The sequence below is a fragment of the Pristis pectinata genome, chromosome 20 (genome assembly GCF_009764475.1).
Source record: "Pristis pectinata isolate sPriPec2 chromosome 20, sPriPec2.1.pri, whole genome shotgun sequence".
In the NCBI taxonomy this organism is placed as follows: domain Eukaryota; kingdom Metazoa; phylum Chordata; class Chondrichthyes; order Rhinopristiformes; family Pristidae; genus Pristis; species Pristis pectinata.
Genome location: NC_067424.1, coordinates 4,952,904 through 4,976,739, shown reverse-complemented (window position 1 = coordinate 4,976,739; position 23,836 = coordinate 4,952,904). Strand labels below are relative to the sequence as shown.

The window sequence follows — 23,836 nt, the reverse complement described above, 5'->3', positions numbered from 1 at the left end:
AGAACTTGAATAAAAGAAATATGCATTTGTGGACTCTGTATAATCAGAGAGTAAAATAAAGGGCATTTCCCTACGAGGAGAGGCAAGTAAGGTTGATCTGTAGTCAGTGGAGTTTAGAAGAATGAGGCATCCAAGAACTGGAGGGATTGAGTGAGTAGATGCCAAGTGAATTTCTAATAAGTTAATCTGTTAAATCTCCTGTGCACAGCATGTACAGTACATCCTTGGGCAGCTAGTGCAGTGTGCTGACATAAACATCTATCCATTAACGATGACACAAATCTAACCCATAGAACTGATAACTTTACACCATGAAATAATCTTCTACAGCAATATAGACTACTGTTAAATGTTCAAACTGAGCAATGCAGAAAGAACCTGTGATCAAAGATCTGTGGCTTTCTTTCACAGCAATGTTAACCTTGCTCGTATTGCTGCTTGGTTTTCATTTCTTTGGGAATATGTCGCTCCTCTCCTCTCTAGTCCCAGGCTCAGCAGCTAAGGGAAACAACCTCTCAGCATCTACCTTGTCAATCCCTCCAATTCTTTCTTATCTCTTCTGATCTCCAGTGACAATAGACCAGTCTTACACACCCACTTCATCGGACAATGCCCTCAATTTCAAGACAAGTAGGCCTTAGTCATACAGCACGGAAACAGGCCCTTTGGCCCAACTGGTCCATGCCGACCAAGATGCCCCATCCAAGCTACTCCCATCTGCCTGTGTTGGACCCATATCCCTCTAAACCTTTCCTATCCATGTACCTGCCCAAATGCCTTTTCAATGTTGTTATTGTTCCTGCCTCAACCACTTCCTCCGGCAGCTTGTTCCATATACCCACTACCCTCTGCCCATCAGGTCTCTTTTAAATCCTGCCCCTCTCACCTTAAACCTATGCCCTCCAGTTTTTGATTCCCCAACACACTGGGAAAAAGTGTGTGCATTTGCCCGATCTATGCCCCTCACGACTTATACACCTCAAAAAGGTCACCCCTCAGTCTCCTACATTCCAAAGTCCTAGCCTGCCCTATAATTTAGGCCAAGTTCTGGCAACATTCTCGTAAATCTTCTTTGCACTCTTTCCAGCTTAATGACGTCTTTCCTATATCTTCTCTTTCCAATGTCTTCTCTCAGATACAGTTGTGTTTTTTTAATTATTCATGTTCTGACCAAAAGCAAAACTTTCCCTAGTGACTAAGAAGCAAAACCCTACACATGCTGGAAACCTGAAAAAACAACTAAAATCCTAGACAGATGATAAACCACAAGGTGGCTGTACAATAACCATTTCACATTCCATTCACTGTTGGAGTGTGGAGTGGCTCTTCATTTCTGACATTCATTTCTGAATGTCTTCAGAAAATCCTTTAAATTCATTGGAAGGACAAGCTAACCAACATCAGAGTCCTCTTCCAGACCAATGTCCCCAGTACTGATGAGAGGGATAGGTAGAACAAGGGGGATATTTGTGGTAGGGTGAGACTAAATGTGTAAACATAGTTTAGTTTACACATGTAAACAGAGTGGATGCAGCAGAGGATGAAGAAGAATGAAAGATGTATCCCTGAAGTTTGATGAGGAGAGTCCCATTGCTCATTCTATGCTCTGGTGGCAGAGAAGTGCTGCCAGTGCAGACCACTTGTAAAAGAAGCATGTAAAAAAAATCTGGTTACCATTTTGTCACTTTGCAAAAATATCGAATATATGTCTGACTTTTATCAGGTCTAACTAGAGTCCAATTTGAATTGGTTGCCTGTGGAATAAAGCCAAGTGATCTTTTGACCACCTGAATATATATCCTCAAGTTGTTATTCCATATGAAAGACAGCACCTTGTGCACTCCCTCAACATTACCCATAGAAGACAGAGGGTGGTGGTAGATGGAGCGTGTTCTGCCTGGAGGTCAGTGACCAGTGGTGTTCCGCAGGGATCTGTTCTGCGTCCCCTGCTCTTTGTGATTTTTATCAATGATTTGGATGAGGATGTGGAAGGGTGGGTTAGTAAGTTTGCTGATGATACAAAGGTTGGTGGTGTTGTGGGTAGTGTAGAAGGTTGCTGTAGATTACAACAGGATATCTATAGAATGCAGACCTGGGCTGAGAAGTGGCAGATGGAGTACAACCTGGATAAGTGTGAAGTGATACACTTTGGGAGATTGAAGTTGAAGGCAGAATACAAGGTTAATGGCAGGACCCTTAGCAGTGTGGAGGAACAGAGGGATCTTGGGGTCCACGTCCATAGATTGCCGCACAGGTCGATAGGGTTGTTAAGAAGGCGTATGGTGTGTTGGCCTTCATTAATCAGGGTATTGAGTTCAAGAGCCATGAGGTGATGTTGCAGCTCTACAAAACTCTGGTTAGAACACACTTGGAGTATTGTATTCAGTTCTGGTCACCTCATTATAGGGAGGATGTGGAAGCTTTAGAGAGGGTGCAGAGGAGATTTACCAGGATGTTGCCTGGATTGGAGAGCATGTCTTATAAGGATAGGTTGAGTGAGCTAGGGCTTTTCTCCTTGGAGAGGAGGAGGATGACTTGATAGAGGTGTACAGGATGATAAGAGACGTAGATCGAGTGGATAGTCAGAGACTTTTTCCCAGGGGGACAATGGCTAACACGAGGGGGCATAATTTTAAGGTGATTGGAGGAAGGTATAAGGGGGATGTCAGGGGTAAGTTTTTTTTTACACAGAGAGTGGTGGATGCGTGGAACGCACTGCCTGCAGAGGTTGTGGGGGCAGATACATTAGGGACATTTAAGAGACTCTCAGATAGACACATGAATGATAGAGAAATGAAGGGCTATGTGGGAGGGAAGGGTTAGATAGATCTTAGAGCAGAATAAGATGTCGGCACAACATTGTGGGCCAAAGGGCCTGCGCTGTGCTGTAATGTTCTATTACATTAAAGTCACAACCTCAATCAAGTGCTCAAGTCTCTTGAGTGAGACTTGCACCCACAGCTTTTTGAATCAGAAGAGAGCACAAACACAATGCAAAGATGACACAAGATGGACAATGGCTCTTCAATGAATAGAGAGAGTCACACAGAGTCATACAGAACGGAAACAGCCCCTTCGGCCCAACTGGTCCATGCCGATCAAGGTGCCAACCTAAGCTAGTCCCATTTGCCCATATTTGGCTCTTACCCCTCTCAACCTTTCCTATCCATGTACTTATCCAAATGATAGCAAATATAATTCGGTGGTGTTGCGATACATTGAGGAAAACAAAAGGGTACCATAGCGAAGCCAACATCAGCCTTCTTCAGTGCTGGTCCATCATTTGTCCCGTCTCCAGTTACAGCCACCACCTGCCGCATTTCTCCAATGGTGCTGTCAATAATACCTGTTTCAAGAAAAGACACTCGATTGAACTTGTGCATGACAACACACCCCAGACCACTTAATTGGAAAGTATTGGTTTCCTTCTGGACAACAAAGGTGACAGTTAATTGCATTAAAAATATCACAAAAGTATCAGCATAATGACTAGTGCCAAATTATTGACAATGAAACCTTCTCCAGTAACCACACAATAGATTTCCATTCACTGAAGGGCCTGGAAAGAGTGGACGTGGAGAGGATGTTTCCATCAGTGGGACAGTCTAGGATCCGAGGGCACAGCCTCAGAATAAAAGGAGGTCTCTTTAAAACTGAGATGAGGAGGAATTTCTTCAACCAGAGGGCGGTGAATCTGTGGAATCTGTTGCCACGGAGAGCTGTGGAGGCCAAGTCATTGGATGTATTTAAGGCAGAGATTGACAGGTTCTTGATTGGTAAGGGGGTTAAGGGTTACGGGGAGAAGGCAGGAGAATGGTGTTGAAAAAAAATTAGTCATGATTGAATGGCGGAGCAGACTCAGTGGGCTGAATGGCTCCTATATCTTATGGTCTTATATGCTAGAGACACAAAGATACGTGCATCAGCAGGAGGATTAGTGAGGAATTGAGGAGATTTCCTCCTTCCCACCCAAACCCCTCCAGAGCATTGGGCCAGTCTGAAACTCAGTGCCTCTGGAGCACTGTGGAGGGAGACAACCTCATCAATGTACTTGGCTTACAGTCAACGAAATGGAAATGAGGTGGTTCGTTATCCAGCCAGCATTGACACTATGTGCTAAGTGGCCATTTTGTGCAATAGATTTAGAGTCATAGAGTCAGAGTCATACAGCATGGAAACAGGCCCTTCGGCCCAACTCATCCATGCTGACTAAAATGTCCATCTAAGCTAGTCCCATTTGCCCACATTTGACCCATATCCTTCTAAACCTTTCCTATCAGACACTTGAACTGAGATGAGGAGGAATTTCTTCAGCCAGAGGGCGGTGAATCTGTGGAATTCGTTGCCACAGAGGGCTGTGGAGACCAAGTCATTGTGTGTTTTTAAGGCAGAGATTGATAGGTTCTTGATTCAAGATGTGACTTCACCGCAAGACTGTTTCAAAAAAAAATTTCCACAAAAAGATAAAAATTTCCATCGTTTTTGGAAGACGTTAAGAAAAAGGTTCTCCAAAATTGTTCAAGTGTCTTTTAAATATTGTTATTGTGCCTGCCTCAACTACTTCCTTTAGCAGCTCATCCCAAATCCCACCTCCCTTTGCGTGAAAAAGTTGACACTTAGGTCCCTTTTAAATCTTTCCCCTCTCACCTTAAACCTATGCCCTCTAGTTTTTGATTCTCCTTCCCTGTGACTATTCACATTATTTATGCCCTCGTGATTTTATACACCTCTTTTAGGGCACCCCTCAGTCCCCTATGCTCCAAGGAATTAAGTCCTAGCCTGTCCAAACTCTCCCTGTAATTCAGGCCCACGAGTCCTGGCAACATTCCCATAAATTTCGATGATGGTAATTTCTAAATTATTCTTGTGGATGATTTATTAATTCATGACTTATTCTGCCAATGAGAAAGATTGGTCATTATTCTGCAATGCACTTTAAGAGATAGGTTTATAACTGCACTTCTCATAGGGATTGAAACCCGAAAACAAACATCTTGTTACTGAATATACCGAGCTCGAGCAGGAGATAGGATTTTCTTTTTCAGATTCTAACCTCACTCTCTTTCCTGCTATCAAGTTTGAGAAGGGATGCAAGTACTGGTGATTGGCATCAAGGAAAGCGGTGGTGTGTAACAAGGAGTTACACAAAGGCTAATTTAAAGGAAACTTCACTCAGTGTTACCAGAAGGTTGCATTGTGGTATTAAATTAGTCAGAAAACTTCTTAAATTAATCCCAACTTCCCAAAGCGTTTCAGAATTTGCTTAAGTGTGGATTCCCACAATTCTCCCTGAACATCAGGAAAATGAACTGATAAGTTAACACTTCATAGGAAGCTCAGCAAGGAAGGTCAACAAATCTACAACTGGCAATTCAAGCTTTGGTGAATTGAGTAAAAGCGAAGCAGTTTGTGCAGGGGTTATTAAAACTTAAATCCCCATTCTGGCACAGTGTTTATATACATCTATTGCCAAGTACAATTAGTGCAGGACTGAAGATTTGATATATCCATTTTAATCCTGACAACATATCATGCTTCAAGATGTGACTTCACTGCAAGACTGTTTCAAAAAAATAATTCCCACGAAAAGATAAAAATTTCCATCATTGTTTTTGGAAGACGTTAAGAAAGAGGTTCTCCAAAATTAGTAAGATGTAAATCTGTACAGAGCAAGGGGCTGGGCATTTATCCTACACAAATTCTTATGACTAAACACTGTCTTAGAAATAGCTTGACCTAGTCATCACGCATTTTAAAGGCTGGGCTCTCCAATATGTTAGAAATGTTATTTTTTTCAAAGTCAAAAATATTTTCACAAAGGAACATTGACCGATTGAAATTTGATTTTAGAGGAGCCCTTTTTTGGAGTCCGAGATAAAATCTTATTGCAAAGGCTAGGGGAATTAAAAGGATTCTTTCTACTGGAGGTGGAATGTTCATCATAAAAGCATTTTTAACAGCATTATACAGAAAGACTTCTTTCAAACTTCTCAGTGCAAAAGTAGTCCATTCACTTCTTTACAGCTCAGGAGACCATTTGGCCTATTGGATCCACGCTAGCTCCCAGGGGAGCAATCCCATCAGTTCCATTTCTCTCCATACTTCCCTGGAGCACTGCGACATCCTCTCTCATCCACCCATCAACTTTGATTCTTTTTGCCACTTACCTACAACTGGGAGGGGCTAATGTACAGCAGCCAAGTAACCAACCAGCATACCTTTGGGACCTGGGGATCAGGGATCCGGAGTACCCAATGGAAAGCCATGGACTCATGGAGAGAGCGTGCAAACTGAGTCCAGACTGCACCCAGGGGCAAGGATCAAACCCACTGCTTGTGAGGTAACAGTACTAAGTATTAGGACATAGAACAGCACAGCAAAGGAACAGGCCCTTCAGCCCACCATGTTACTCCGAACTAATTAAGCCAATGACACCTAATCCCCTCTGCCTGCACGTGGTCCACATCCCTCCATTCCCTGCACATTCATGTGCTTATCTAGAGCCTCTTAAACGCCTCTATCGTATCTGCCTCCACCACCACCCTGGCAGTGCATTCCAGGCACCTACCACACTCTGTGAAAAAAAAACTTACACCTGCACATCTCCTTTGAACTTTCTCCTTTTCACCTTAAATTCATGCCCTCTACTATTAGAGATTTCAACCCTGGGAAAAACATACTGGCTGTCTACTCTATCTGTGCCTCTCATAATCTTACAAACTTCTATCAGGTCTCCCCTCAGTCTCTGCCGCTCCAGAGAAAACAACCCAAGTTTGTCCAACCTCTCCTTATAGCACATGTCCTCTAATCCAGGCAACATTTTGGTAAACCTTTTCTGCACTCTCTCCAAAGCCTCCACATCCTTCCTATAATGGGGCGATCAGAACTGAGCGCAATTGATTTGATCAAATTCATAGCAGCTCGGATCTGGAGCTCATTGCAGGAAGATATCCATGAGGCTAGGGATCAAACGCTGAGAAATGGCTCATTTACAGCTGGCCTGGACATGTACTGAATGGGCTCTTTCTGTGCTGTAAATGCCTGACCTCACACTGTGCAGACTCCCCTCCAACATTCTGGATGCACAGAAGGCCAACATGTTCAACAGTCGAAAGCAGTGGACAGAAATACCCTTTTTATGAACTGGTCCAAAACAAGTTAAGCTCAATTAGATCAGGAGCACAGCTGCAGAATTTTCAGCTTTCTGGATGGAAACCAAATATACACGGATCAGGTTCGAGCTCCTTAATTGTGTTTATGTTCCAGGAGCCTTATTTTGTGCAGGCTGCAGTCCCACTCTACTGTGTACCAAATTCTTATCTTGCAATTACTGGCAACGACCTTCAAAATAACAATACAACTGTATTCCAGAATTTGTGCCTACTCTATGAACAATATACAAGAATATATTATGATATGCAAAGACTTGAAAACAAACTTCTCCAAACTTTATTCTGTGAGCAGCTTGGATACACTTTCTCATTTGACATACTCAGTATCACGGTTCATCTCCTTCCGTTTTAAGATCACACACTTCACACCTGCAGGGATCAAAAACAGCCCAAAGTTACCTCATCCTCCCCCCCTCCAAGCCTTACATAATCTGAACTACAATCAAAAATAGAAGCGTGTATAAACTATAACCTTTGGGTTGCAGATCCAGTTTCACAGTTCAGCAGGAAACAGTGCAGTGGTGTTAATGAACAATACTTCTATAGAATACCTTTGACTAGCGTGTGTTTATCTGTTGGGGACGATCGAGCAAGGACACGAAGACTCGGCCAGATTTTGTCGAGACGTTCTTGCTCCACCTTAAGAGAAAGCAAAGCAAGGTTCATGAAGCAAATCGCTGATTACTCATTGCACCGTGGTTTCATTTAGCAAATGAACTTCCTAAACAGTTGAGTACTTTCTTTCCTGCAGCCCCGTGCACTCAGAAATTGCCCTCCAATGAATATTGCCCTTTTAAAGGCCACGTGCATCTCCACATTCGTGCCAGGTTAATGGAGAAGTAATCATAGAGTCATAAAGCACGGAAATAGGCCCTTCGGCCCAACTCGTCCATGCCAACCGAATTATCTCTCCAAGATAGTCCCATTTGCCTGCATTTGGCCCATATCCCTCTAAGCTTTTCCTATCCATGTACCTGTCCGGATGTCTTTCAAACATAACTGTACCCACCACTCCCACTTCCTCTGGCAGCTTGTTCCACATACCCACCACCCTGCGTGGAAGCATAGGGTTGAGAGCTTCAAGTTCCTGGGAGTGAACACCGACAGCCTGTCCTGGTCAAATCACGTAGGTGTCACGGCCAAGAAAGCTCACCAGCGCCTCTACTTCCTCAGGAGGCTAAAGAAATTTGGTTTGTCCCCTTTGACTCTCATCAACTTTTATAGATGCACCATAGAAAGCATCCTATCTGGATGTATCACGGCTTGGTACAGCAACTGCTCTGCCCAGGACCGCAAGAAACTGCAGAGTTGTGGGCACAGCCCAGAGCATTACAGACACCAGCCTCCCCTCCACGGACTCTGTCTTTACCTCTCGCTGTCTTGGTGAAGCAGCCAGCATAATCAAAGACCCCACCCACCCGGGACATTCTCTCTTCTCTCCTCTTCCATCGGGTAGAAGATACAGGAGCCTGAAGGCATGTACCACCAGACTTCTACCCCACTGTGATAAGACTATTGAACAGCTCCCTTATACAATGAGATGGACTATAACCTCATGATCTACCTTGCTGTGACCTTGCACCTTATTGCACTGCACTTTCTCTGTAGCTGCGACACTTTACTCTGTACTGTTATTGTTTTTACCTGTACTACATCAATGCACTCCGTACTGACTCAATGTAACTGCACTGTGTAATGAATTGACCTGTACGATCGGTTTGTAAGACAAGCTTTTCACTGTACCTCGATACAAGTGATGATAATAAACCAATACCAATACCATACATTTTTAGAAATGGATTGCACAGCCGTGGAAGACAATCACCTGTACTTCAGGATTCCTTTTGGGAAATGAAAACTTTAGATCAGTTTGAAACATTGGTTGGTGATCAAGACAGTAACAACTGCGCTGTCAGGAAAAAGCGAGGAAAGAATTTGGCATGTTTCTCACAAGGTATCCAATGCACACATTTAAATATATTAGCTTGCATTTTCCAACAGTACTACAGAAAGCTGACTGGTTCTGGTGCTCTGAAGGTTTGAGCAGTAAGGTTGAGCTGTAGACACCGAGAAAACAACAGACTTTCTTACTCTGCTGTCCATGTCCTACCTCGCAGAGAACTGTTCATCCATGACCCCTGTGCATTGGCCTACACTGGCTCCTGGTTGATATTGTCTGGCTCTCCCTGCTAGGGACAGGCACATGTAACTGTGTCACTTAGATGTGGAAGTTTCAAGGGGAGGGGTAATTCAAGACAGGTACTTGAGACATAGCTGCCAATATGGAAGAGAAGTTTAGTTAGAAGCAGAAGATACCAGAGGAATGGTTAGTTCCATCATAAAGGTGGGGGTGGGGGTTCATCACTGTGATTCTGGAGAAGGATAATACTTTCAAAAGGAAATAAGGCAATCACTTCATCCACTGAAAATAAAAAAATGACAAATGCTGGAAATCTGAAATCAAACAGAAAATGCTGGAAACACTCAGCAGGTCAGGCAGCATCTGTGGAGAGAGAAACAGGAGTAATGCTTCAGGTTGAAAATTCTTCATCTGACCTAAAGCATTAACCCTCCTTCTCTCTCCACAGATGCTGCCTGACCTGCTGAAAATTTCCAGCAGTTTTACCTCAGATTTCATGGGACCTGCCTGAACACAACACTTTAGATGTCTTACAGCTGAGTCACTGGGAGCAGGACCACACAGGCTAGACATATGAGCGGTATTACATGCTCATCCCGCTATCAAACAGCTCCAGAGCTTGCATGCTGGTGAAGAGCGTTGGGATCCTTGTGCTTCATTTAAAGGTGCTACGTAAATGTAAGTTCTGTATGGAATGTAGAAAGGAGCAGACTGACCAAGCAGAGGGGGGACCTCATAGAAACATCTCGAATGTTAAAAGGCCTGGACAGAGTAGATGCGACAAAGTTGTTTCCCATGGTAGGGGAGTCTAGTACAAGAGGGCACGACTTCAGGATTGAAGGGCACCCATTCAGAACAGAGATGCAGAGAAATTTCTTTAGCCAGAGAGTGGTGAATCTGTGGGATTTGTTGTCATGGGCGGCTGTGGAGGCCAAGTCACTGGGTGTATTTAAGGCAGAGATTGATAGGTATCAGGTCATCAAAGGTTATGGTGGGGGAGTGGGGCTAAATGGGAGAATGGATCAGCTCATGATAGAATGGCGGAGCAGACTCGATGGGCCGAATGGCCGACTTGTGCTCCTTTATCTTATGGTCTTATGGACTGCATTTTGCATAACTCAGGAGTGTTTCCTTGGTGCTAATGAAGACAAGAAAACAGGAGCAGGAAAAGGCCAATGGGCCCCTCAACCTGCCCTACCATTCAATGCAGTCTTGGTTGATCTATCCAGGCCTCAACTTCTCTTCTGTGCCAGTTCCTCATACCTCTCAATTCCCTGATCTTTCAAACATTTATCTTTTCTCCATCTTAAATATGTCTAATGATCTGACCTCCAGCAGCCTTGGGGGCAGAGAATTCCAGAGATTCACCACCCTTCCAGAGAGAAATTTCTATGCACCTCCTCAGTTTTACATGACGGGCTCCTTATCTCATAGTTATGTCCCCTTGATCGTGACTCTCCCACTAGTGAAAGCATCCCAACATCTACCCTGTAAAGCCCCCTTAGGGTGTTATATGTTTGAATAAGGTCACCCCTCATTCTTCCAAACTACAAAGAAATTGGACACACAACTAACCCTGCACTGAGGTTCTGGGTTACACTGCAATGCTGCATTTCATTGTGCATCTTCACATCTTGAGCTGGGACATCGCAGTACTGAGACCAGAAGTAAAGTAGGGTCTTGATATCACTTGGCAAGCATTGTACCAGCTCATGAACTGTTGGCAGGCCTTTTTAAAATCTGAACTCTGCCCTTCGATGACGCTAGTTACTGACCTGGTTAACTAGATGGCAGATTGAAGTTACTGGTGGAAGGAATTGGAATATTATTGTCACACGTTCCGAGAGTCAGTGAAAAACCTTGTTTTGCATGCCATCCATACAGATCACTTCATCACATCAGTACATCAAGGTAGTACAAAGGAAAAGCAATAATCGAATACAGAATAGAGTGTTACATTTACAGAGAAAGTGCAGTGCAGGTAGACAATGAGATGCAAGGGCTATGACAAGGTAGATTGTGAGGTCAAGAGTGCACCTTGTTGTACAAGAGATCTGTTCAAGAGTCTTACAACAATGGGATAGAAGCTGTCCTTGAGCCTGGTGGTACGTGTTTTCAAGCTTTTGTATCTTCTGCCCGATGGAAGGGGGGAGAAGAGAGAATGTCCAGGGTGGGTGGGGTCTTTATGTTGGCTGCTTTACTGAGGCAGCATGAAGGATAGACAGAGTCCATGGAGGGGAGGCTGGTTTCTGTGACATGCTGAGCTGTGTCCACAACTCTCTGCAGTTTCTTGCAGTCCCGGGCACAGCAGTTGCCGTACCAAGCTGTGATACATCCAGATAGGATGCTTTCTGTGGTGCATCTATAAAAATTGGTGAGGGTCAGCAGGGACATGTCCTTAGCCTTCTGACAAAATAGAAGCATCGGTGTGCTTGCTTGGCCATAGCGCCTACGACATGGCCAGACCAGGACAGGCTATTGGTGATGTTTACACCTAGGAACTTGAAGCTCTCAACCACCTCCACCTAAGCACCAGTGATACAGAGATACAGACAGGGGCGTGTGCTTCACACACCCCCCCCCCCCCCCCACACCTTCCTGAAGTGGGACAGATGAGAGGACAGTTGAGGAAGCCTTTTCCACATGAAGAGTGGTGAGGAACCCTTTGCATGAAAGGGGAGTGGAAGCACATTTAACAAAAACACCCAAGGAGCACAAGGAAAGGTAGTAATCTGTGGATGAAGAACACGATGATGCCAGAGGAACTCTGCAGGCCAAGCAGCATCCGTGGAGAAAAGCAGGTGGTCAATATTTCGGGTCAGGACCCTTCTTGAGTTCCTGCAGCATCATAATGTTTTTCATCTAGATTCCAGCATCTGCAGTCCTTTGTTTCTCTGGTAATCTGTGGGGCTACCAGCCAAGAGCTGGGAAGGAGGAACCTAAAATAGCTCCACGTTTGGCTGGCATGGAGATGGGCCAAATGGCCTCCTTCTGTGCCATAATGTTTGGAGATTCTAGAACAACAGCATCAAGGGTCTCTCAACATTACACATGGACATTCCAGCTGCATCACGGCATCTCCTCGAAAATCACTTGTGAGTCGTTGCAACATTTCTGGTGTGGTTCCAGCTCCAAACCTATCTGTTGCCACTAGAGTTCACTGCTGCTGAAGTTTTATTACCAAGGCACCAAAGGCAGGTTAACATGAAAGTCTCTTTCCACAAAGCACGAGCTCCCCGCACTTGCAGAATGACATTGAGAAATTGGAGACCGGAGCTTATCTCAGACAAATGTTACAACTTAACAATCAAAATACCTTCACCTCCATGTCCATAGAGATATTAACAGGTCATCACACACTCCTGAGAAGGAACTGGACTGGCCATTGCCAGACATTAAATATCTAGGGGATATAATGTACCTTTCAATGCACCAATATGAATGGGTATATTTTTATCGCCAGAGTGCTCAGTTACAGGTCACGAGTTGACTGCGAATCTTGAAAGGCTCCACTTTGGCTTTTGGGGACGAACATGATACAACCATGCAATGTCTGAGGTGCTGGAGCTGCTTGTTGAAGGAGAACAGGCCGTTCACCTGTAAAAGGCCAGGTCAAACTATTTGTAACTGAGATGGGGAAAGCGTCAGCGAAGGGCAGAGGTCAGATTTTAAAAGACCTGCCAACAGTTCATTAGTTGGTACAATGCTTGCAATGTGATATCAAAGCCCTGCGTTATTTCTCGTCTCAGTACTGCAACAAGCTGCAGCTCAAAATGCGATGGTGCAGAGCAAAATGGCATCAATGCAATGGAACCCATGATCTCAGTGTAGTATCAGTTATCTGGAAAAGGTCTCCACATATACACAGAATTGAAAGCAAAACATGATGCTTGTTGAGCTCCCATCAATTATAGAGTTAACTACTTCAGCAGAGCCTCAATATTTTTCAATTATTCAGATGCAAGTGATGTAATGCGACTAGATTTGTTAGCTGTTCTGGTATGACACAAATTTCCATCCTTCCTGTTGAGACCACTTCTCTTGCAAGGGAATTCCTGTTGCTAACTGACTGAAAACGCTGCGGCAGGCAGCTATCAGGAGACATGACTCAGTTATTCCAGTTTAAGATCATCAGTGACTCGATGCACTTGTCTTTGCATTGAAAGGGGAATAGATGAGGCTGGAAGCACAGACAGGCCTTCACAACTGCTGCAATGGGTGTCTCTGATGCCAGAAATCAATCAACAATGCTTCGCTATGCTAGCCTTCCTCATCTCCAGGCTTAGCTCAGTTGGTAAACTGTGCGCCTGCGGCTCGTAAGCTTGCAAGTTCAAGTCTGCTCCTGGAGTAGCCTGGAATTTAAGAGAACTGGTGGAGGACTTACAGCCATTGGAACGTGCTGCTCAAAAAGGTCATGGCTCTTTGGGTCCACTTTCCCCACCTGATCTCCACACCCCTTTGGTATTCAAAGCGAGATAGTTAATCAAGTCCACTGCACTGCAAGACCAGAGGCTGAGCCATTATACTGCCTGGGCAGGAGATTCTACGAGGCTGGAGAGTGGTCCCATACTGGTTAACTTACTGGATTAGCAATCCAGCAGTTCGAATAATAATTGCATTTTCCTCCCACATCCCAAAGACACATGGGTTGGTGTGTTAATTGGCCACTGTAAATTGCTCCCAGGTGTAGTAGTAGTAACTTGGGGGAGTGGATGAGGACGTGGTGGGGAACAGATTGGGGTAAATGGGTGCTTGCTGGTTGGCATGGACTTAGTGGTACAAAGAGCCTGTTTCAGTGCTGTATGACTTTATAGTCCAATCCCACGCCAGCAAATGGGAAACTAAAATGAATTACCCCAAGAAGAAAAACTGCACAGGACTAAGGGAGTGTTGCAGATTAGAAGTAGTGTTCTACAGGTGCCATATGACAAGGCTATTTACATTTCCTATTGGAGCTGAATATTCAGAAAGAATAATCTCCTCTTTCAAGATCGAACACGAGAGGCTTCAACCATTCAATATAGACTGGAACAGTATTAAGAAAGTGTAAAGAGGGAAAAAAGTTTAAGAATTTTTAGGAGACCTTTTTTGATCACAATGTTTTTGGCTCAATGTGGAAGGCAGCATTATTGGATTATCATTCTAGAAACTGTGCTGGGCCAAGTGAAGCAGGGGAACATCTAGAAAACAGTGATCATAATATCCTGGTTTTGAACAGCCATGCAAAAGGACGTAAACCATGAAGGTAAAAAGAATGAACAGGAGAAGCACCAATTTCAATGGGTTGAGAACAAATCTGGCCAAAGTAAATTGGAATCAAAGACGGGCAGACAAGGTTGTAATTGAACAAAGGGAGGCTTTTGAGATGGAGATGTTCCATCTCCAGTCTGGGTACATATCCATGAGGGAGAAGGATAGGGAAATTAAAATCAGTGCTCCATGGATGACCAAAAAGATGGAGTAAACTGGAGCAGAAAAAAAGGTGCTTATTACAACCTGCCAACAGGAAGTTTCGGAGGGAGTAATAGAGGCAGAGGGAGAGCACGAGAAAAGACCGGTAGCAAACATAAAAGGGAGTCTAAAAGTATTCAACAGACAGTTTGATAGAAGGGATGTTAGAGGGGAGGTGAGGGGAATCAGAGAACAAAGAGAGAAATTTACTCATGGATACAGAGAACGGTTTAGGTACTAAACTCAGCCCAGTACATCACAGGCACATCCCTCCCCACCATCGGTAGTATCTACAGGAGGCGCTGCCTCAAGAAGGCAACATCCATCATCAAAGATCCCTACCATCCGGGCCGTGCCGTCTTCTCGCAGCTACCATCGGGCAGGAGGTACAGAAGCCTGAAGTCCCACACCACTAAGTTCAAGAACAGCTACTTCCCTTCAACCATTTGGTTCTTGAAACAACCTGCACAACCCCAATCACTACAGTTTGGCAACACTATGACCACTTTGCACTAAAATGGACTTTTTTTTTGTTCTAATTGTGTTCTTTCTTGTAAAAATTGTGTATAATTTATGTTTCTCTTGTGAATGCTGCTTATCTGATGCTATGTGCTTGTGATGCTGCTGCAAGTAAGTTTTTCATTGCACCTGTGCACACATGGACTTGTGCACATGACAGTAAACTTGACTTTGACTTTGAAATAAGTATTCTATTTTCCTTGATGACTAATGTAAATCATGGAGAGGCACAGCAGGAAAACAGGCCCTTTGGCCCACTGAGTCTGTGCTAACCATTAAGCACCCATCTTTCCATTAATCCTATCCTAACCCATTTTATTCTTTCCACATTCCCACTGGACTTCCCCCTCCCTCAGATTCTACCACTCACCCACACACTAGGGACAATTTACAGTGGCCAACGATCCAACCAATCTGAACACTTTTGGGACATGTTGCTGGAGTCTCAGCGAAGGAAAATGTAATTCAGATTCTACATGGGCTACAACTTGGTGAAGAAGGGGTATTGGAAAGGACAATGAGAATCTGGGGAGAATAATAAATGGGATACCCCACTTGGCGTACTGTGCTCAGTTCTGGTCACCTCATTACAGGAAGGATGTGGAAGCCATAGAAAGGGTGCAGAAGAGATTTACAAGGATGTTGCCTGGATTGCGGAGCATGCCTTATGAAAACAGATTGAGTGAACTCGGCCTTTTCTCCTTGGAGCGACGGAGGATGAGGGGTGACCTGATAGAGGTGTATAAGATGATGAGAGGCATTGATCATGTGGATAGTCAGAGGCTTTTCCCCAGGGCTGAAATGGTTGCCACAAGACGATATAGTTTTAAGGTGCTGGGGAGTAGGTACAGAGGAGATGTCAGGGATAAGTTCTTTTACTCAGAGTGGTGAGTGAGTGGAATGGGCTACCGGCGACGGTGGTGGAGGTGGATTCGATAGGGTCTTTTAGGAGACTTTTGGATAGGTACATGGCGCTTAGAAAAAAGAGGGCTATAGGTAAGCCTGGTAATTTCTAAGGTAGGGACATGTTTGGCACAGCTTTGTGGGCTGAAGAGCCTGTATTGTGCTGTAAGTTTTCTGGGTTTCTATCTCCTGGTTGAGAACGAATGCATTCCTAGTTGCTGAGGGAAGTGAGAAAAGAAATTGCAGGGAACCTGCTCATCGCCTTCCAACCATCAACAGATTGAGGGGTGGTGTCCAAGGAATGGTGTCCAAGGAATGGAAGACCACAAGTGTTACACTCCTGTTCGTAAATAGGGATGCAAGGATAAGTACTAAAACTACTAATATTGTTCTGGAATGTTTCTGACCACTGAGGTTAGTCTCCTGGATTAACCTCAGTGATCAGGAACATTCTAGAACAGCAATCAGGGTAAGAATTAGCAGTCACTTGGACAAGTGTGGATTGAATAGGTTAATAACAACACTTACAGCAAATCCGAGAAGCAGGCCCTTCGGCCCACTAAGTCCATGCCGACCATCAACCACTCAATTCTGCCATTCCTACATTAATCCCAATTTATTTATTCTCCCCAGATTCTAATCAACTCCACCCACCACCCTGCCCCCCCCTCCCCCCTCAACTGCTCACCTACACACTGGGGGCAATTTACAACGGCCAATTCACCTACCAACCTGCACGCCTTTGGGATGTGGGAGGAAACCGAAGCATCCGGAGGAAACACTCAGCCACAGGGAGAACGTGCAAACACCACACAGACAGCACCCAAGGTCAGGATTGAACCCAGGTCTCCGGAGCTGTGAGGCAGCAGATCTACCCGCTGTGCCACCTTCTCACTAGTCCTGTCCAACAGGGTGTTTTTTTTTGTAGAAGAAGGTAACTGAGGGAATCAATGAAGGAAACGTGGTTCATGTGGTATAAATGGACTTTCAAAGGTGCTTGTCAAAGGGCCGCATAATCAGTTTGCCATCAAGACGGAATAAAAGAGGCTTTAGCAGCATGGACAGAAAGTTGGCTGTTTTACATACTACATGAAAATCTACAGTGGAGTTCCCCAGGGGACTGCTGCTTTTCCTAACAGATATTAATGAGTTGGACTTGGCTGCACAGGGCACTATTTCCAAATCTGCAGATGATGTCAAACTTGGAGGCACAGTGAGCAGTGAAGAGAGTCAGGCACTACAAAGGACACTGGCCGGTGGAATTGGCAGAGAAAGTGGCAGGAATTTAATGCTGAGACACGTAGTGTTATGTTTTGGTCGGAAGAATGTGAAAAGGCGAGATAAATTAGAGGGCACAATTGTGGAAGGAGAGAGAGAAACTTGGAAGCAGGTGTGAAGTTTGTTGAGGCACAAGGGACTGCAGATGCTGAGTCCTGATGCAGGGCTTCGAGCTGAAATGTCGACAATTCCTTTCCCCCCACCAGGTGTAGTTTGTTGAAATTGGCAGGGTAAGAAAAAACATAGGGAAACCGTCACACACACACTCCTCCCGCTGGTTCCCCTTTTCCCCCCACTTCCCATCTGTCCTCCCCCACCTCCCTCACTTGGTTCCACACTCCTATCAGATTCCTCCATCTGCAGCCCTCTGTCACCTCCACCTCTCATCTCCCGGCCTCTGTCTCTATTCCCACTCTCCCCCCCACTCCATCTGCCTCTCACCCCTCCTCAACGGGATCCACCCATCACCTGCCAGCTCTTGCTCCCCCCTTTACCTCTTTATACTGGCTATCTCCCTTCGATCTGAGTTCTGAATACTATTCCTGCTCCTGTTTCTTATGACTATAGGAAGGAACAGAAGTGGTAGCCCTGCCAGAGATCTTTAGGGTCAGTTAATTGCCCAGTACTTTTCATTCAAATAATCACCCTAAACATCCCAATCTCCATTAAGCATTTCTAGTTGTTAATCCTCTGCGGTGATCTCCTCCTCGCTGACAATCAACACAGGCGCACCTCAAGGATGCGTGCTTAGCCCACTGCTCTACTCTCTCTACACTCATGACTGTTTGGCTAGGCACAGCTCAAACACCATCTATAAATTCACCGATGATACCACTGTTGTTGGCAGAATCTCAGATGGTGATGAGGAGGCGTACAGGAGTGATACAGATCGGCTGCCTGAGTGGTGTCGCAACAACAACCTCGCACTCAGCGTCAGCAAGACCAAGGAACTGATTGTGGACTTCAGGAAAGGGGAGTCAGGAGAACACACGCCAATCCTCATTGAGGGGTCAGCAGTGGAAAGGGTGAGCAGCTTCAAGTTCTTGGGTGTCAACACCTTGGAGGATCTATCCTGGGCCCAACACATTGATGCAATCATGAAGGCAGCATGCCAGTGACTCTACTTCATTAGGAGTTTGAGGAGATTTGGTACGTCACCAAAGACTCTTGCAAATTTCTACAGATGTACAGTGGAGAGCATTCTGACTGGTTGCATCACTACCTGGTGTAGAGGCTCCAATGCACAGGATCAAAAGAGGCCGCAGAGGGTTGTAGACTCAGCCAGCACCATCATGGGAACAACCCTCCCCGCCATCAATGGCACCTTCAAGAGGTGGTGCCTCAAGAAGGCAGCATCCATCACTAAGGACCCTCACCATCTGGGACATGCCCTTTTCTCGTTACTACCATCGGGGAGGAGGTACAGGAGCCTGAAGACCCACACTCAACGATTCAGGAACAGCTTCTTCCTCTCCGCCATCAGATTTCTGAACGGGTCCATGAACCCATGAACACGTTATTCCTCTTTTGCACTATTTATTTATTTTTCATAGTAATTTTTGTCTTGCACTGTACTGCTGCAAAACAACAAATTTCATGTCATACGTTAGTGATAATAAACCTGATTGTGATTCTAAAGAACTCCAACCACTGAGCCAATACCATCACACACATCACCTGATACACACACCCATCACCTGATGCACACACATCATACACGTCACCTGATACACATCATACACATACCCTGATACACATACACATCACACACATCACCTGATACATCACACACATCACCTGATACACATCACACACATCACCTGATACACATACACATCACACACATCACCTGATACATATCATACACATACCCTGATACACACCCATCACCTGATACATATACATATCACCTGATACAAATCATACACATACCCTGATACACACACGCATCACCTGATACACACACATCATACACATCACCTGATACACACACATCATACACGTCACCTGATACTAGGCTTAAAAATAGAAGTTTATAAAATCATGACGGGCGTAGATAGGGTATATAATCACAGACTTTTTTCCAGGGTAGGGGAATCTAAAACTAGAGGGCATAGGTTTAAGGTGAGAGGGGAACAGTTTAAAAGTTTAAAATCTGAGGGGCAAGTTTTTCACACGGATGATGGTGGTTATATGGAACGAGGTGCCAGAGGAGGTGGTCGAGGCAGATACAATTACAATGTTTGAAAGACATTTGGACAGGTACATGGATAGGAAGGGTTTAGAGGGATATGGGCCAAACTCAGGCAAATGGGACGAGCGTAGGTGGACATCTTGGACCAGTTGGGCTGAAGGGCCTGTTTCTGTGCTGTGTAACTCTATGAATCTATGAAGGGTCTCAACCCAAAACGTCGACTGTCCATTTCCCTCCACACATGCTGCCTGAACCTCTGAGCTCCTCCAGCATCCTGTGTGTGGCTCCAGGTTCCAGCATCTGCAGCCTCTCTTGTGAATCCATTGGAAAACCTCATAAACACAGGGAGTGGGAGAAAGGAACTCACAATGAGACACAGGTTCAGCCACAACTGGAGTCTTGTTCCCAGCTCCGGCCACAGTGCATTTTCCTGGCTTCAGAGGAGGGAGAAGAGATTCATTGAAATGGTTCCAGGGAATAAGAGGCTCAGGTTATGTGGTCAAGTGGGAGCTGGATTATTCCGATCGGAACAAAATGTTGTGAGGGGATTTGATGAAGAGTTATTTCATGGGTACAGACAGAAGATAGACATAAACTATTCCCATTGGTGGAATGAAGGTGATTGGCAAAAGGACCAGAAGGGACATGAGGGAAAGCTTTTTCTTTTGGTACATTGAGTGGTTAGGGGCCGAAACACACTGCCAGGGGTAGCAGTGGGAGCAGAAACAATTGCACCATTCAAAAGGGAGCTGGGTAAGTGTCTGAAAGGAAAGAATTTGTGAGGCTATTGGAAAGGGTGGGTGAGTGGTGCTTGCTGGATTGCTCTTACATTGAGCCCGTACAAACTTGATGGGTTGAATGGCCTCCTTCCATGCTGTGATTGCGACAAATGATTCATCTCACCCCCGGTACTTGGGGTATTGAAGTCAGCGTAGATGGTGTCTCGATGTACACAAGTATCAATGTAGGATACAAGCACAAATGTTCTTTTAAAACAATAAACCAACCATCAAGAGCTAAACTTCATGACGTTGTTACTGGATTTTAATCAGCATGCTATCAATAGAGTTGTCAGAATAATATGAAAATTGGTAACCATTTCCAAATTCAGACAAGGAGTTAGCACAAGGGAATTGGTAAACAGGTTTCTCTCTCTCTCGTTCCTCCCCAAAAGACACATTTCAAAGTGAGATTTCAATACAAGATAGAGAGTGTCAAATATACTCAGCAGACCAGTAGGGATCAGTGGAGGGAAAACGAAAGGTAGGGTTTGAGGTTGATGACCTGAATGTGTTATGATCTGAAGAGGGTGAACTACCCAGCATACTGTAAGATAGTTGGACAGGTACATGGATAGAGAAAAGATTTAGAGGGATATGGGCTAAATGCAGGCAAATGGGACAAGTTTGGATAGAAATCTTGGTCAGCATGGACAAGATGGGCTGAAGGGCCTGTTTTCATGCTGTATAATTCTATGACTCCACACCTGCAGAGTGCTGAATACTTAGGAAGGAACCTCAAACTGTTCCATTGTTTTTCCAGTAATACGACTTCAGAATATTTACAACACAGAGCTACCTATGCAAAACAACAACCTTGCGATATCCTCTCTGAACCCTGCAAGGTATTTACATCACAGCACACGAACAAGGCAGTCTATTATTCCTGGAACTGAAGGAAGTTCTAATACTAGAGGGCACGCGTTAAAGGTGAGATGGGGTAAGTTCAAAGGAGATGTGCGGGGCAAGTTTATTTTTTTTTACAGAGAGTGGTGGGTGCCTGGAATGCACTGCCAGGGGTGGTGGTGGAGGCAGATACGATAGAGGGATTTAAGAAGCTCTTAGATAGGCACATGATTGTGCAGCGAACGGAGGGAGGTGGACATTGTGTAGGCAGAAGGGATTAGTTTAGTTAGGCATTTAATTACTAGGTTAATTAGTTCTGCGCATCATCGTGGGTTGAAGGGCCTGTTCCTGTGCTGTACTGTTCTATGTTCCGAACACCCTCAGTTAAAATTTGTGTCAGTAACTGGGTTCATTGCACCAAATGGGGCTGCCTCATGGTTTTCCTGCAGCTACATGATGTTTGTGGCTCTGTGGGGCTGATTCACCACATCCTGGGTGGTGAGGCCACCCCACAAGGTGGAGTGGGTCAAGAGGGGCAAATCCTCAAGCCTTGCCCTGGATGGTTCTGTTGGCTTCCTGTTATCTTGCTGCCGTCAAAAGCCTTTGTAAGCACTTTTGAATGTCCCTGATTATCAGACACACTGAAAAAATAATTCAAAAGATTTAAATAATTGGAACATAGAAATAGATAAGCCATAATCTTACTGAACGATGGAGCAGACTCAAGGGATGCAGTGGCTTACTCTTGGTCCTAATTCATATGCTTGTCAGACTAGAACATAGAACAGTACAGCACAGGAATAGGCCATTTGGCCCACAACATCTGTGCTGAACATGATGCCAAATTAAACTAAATCTCTTCTGCCTGCATATGATCCATATCCCTCCATTCCCTGTATGTTCTTGTGCCTGTCTGAAAGCCTCTTAAACACCACCATCGTATCTGCTTCCACCACCACCCCTGGCAGCCCGTTCCAGGCACCCACCACTCTCTGGGTAAAACAAATCTTGCCCCGCACATCTCCTTTAAACTTTCCCGCTCTCACCTTAAATGCATGTCCTCTAGTATTAAAACAAGCTTAAAAAAGTAACTTAAACATTTTACAAGAAACAAATTAATTAAAAATAAAAGAAAAATAAACACTTTCCAGCACTTAGCTTTCCAACTGAGATCGGTGACCTCATTACAACGAATGGGTTGAGTTTCACCAACATCCCCTGAGTAGAGGTGAGGGACTGCAGAAGTGCGCCTAGCATCTCAGTTCAGAACTCCATAAGACATAGGAGCAGAATTAGTCCATTCGGCCCATCGAGTCTGCTCTGCCGTTCGATCATGGCTGATTTATTTTTCCCTCTCAACCCCATTCTCCTGCCTTCTCCCCGTGACCTTTGACGCCCTTACTAATCAAGAACCTATCAACCTCCAATTTAAATATACCCAATGACTTGGCCTCCACAGCTGTCTGCGGCAATGAATTCCACGGATTCACCACCCTCTGGTTAAAGAAATTCCTCCTCATCTCAGTTCTAAAGGATGTCCTTTTATTCTGAGGCTGCGCCCCCAGATCCTAGACTCTCCCACTACTGGAAACATCCTCTCCACGTCTACTCTATCCAGGCCTTTCAATATTGGGTAGGTTATTCACTGAGAGGAGGAGTGGAAGGTTGGATGGGCTTGTATTTAACTGCTAGCTTGCCTGACTTCTGTGCTGCAGTGCAGGACTGACCCACACAGGAGGTCACTGGTGTTCCCTATGGAACAGCCAACCAGAAGTACATTTCTATCCACTAGATCTTTGAGCTCCAAGGAAGAGGGTTAACGATCTGCCATAATATTAAATGACACACAGATGTACAATTTAGGAACAGGAACAGCCTACTCGGTCCCTCAAGCTGATTCTGCTATTCAGTAAGGCCATGGGTGATCTGACTGCAACCTCAAATCCACTGTCTTGCCAACCCCTTGCTTATCAATAATTAATCTACTTCTGTCCTAAAGAGATCTAAACACTCTGTTCCCATTGTTTTTTTTTAAAGAGTCATGGAGCAATACAGCATGGATACAGGCCCTTTGGCCCAATCAGTCCATGCCGACCACGATGCCCACCCAGCTAGTCCCAATTTCCTGCTTTTGGCCCATATACCTCCAAGCCCCCACGCCCTCCATGTACCTATCCAAGCGCTTCCTAAATGATACCACTGTACCTGCCTCACTCACTTCCTCTGGCAGCTCATTCCATGTACTCACCACCCTTTGCGTGAAAAAGTTGCCCCTCAGGTCCCTTCTAAATCTTTCACCTTAAACCTTTGCCCCATGACTTTGGACTTCCCTACCCTGAGGAAAAGACTGTTACTATTTGGTAAAGAAAGTTAGAGAATCACAGAGTCATACAGCAGGGAAACAGGCCCTTCGGCCTGACTCGTCCATGCTGACCAAGGTGCCCACCTAAGCTAGTCCCACTTGCCTGTGTCTGGCGCGTATCCCTCTCAACCTTTCCTCTCCATGTACTTATCCAGAGTTCTAAAGACTCAGACTCTCAGAGAAGAATATCAG

The 23,836-nt window shown here is 44.9% G+C and overlaps 1 pseudogene; it reads right to left on the bottom strand.

Moving 5' to 3' along the window:
• Positions 1–23,836, bottom strand: part of LOC127580721 (plasma membrane calcium-transporting ATPase 1-like) — a 289,484-nt pseudogene that overhangs the window by 23,921 nt on the left and 241,727 nt on the right.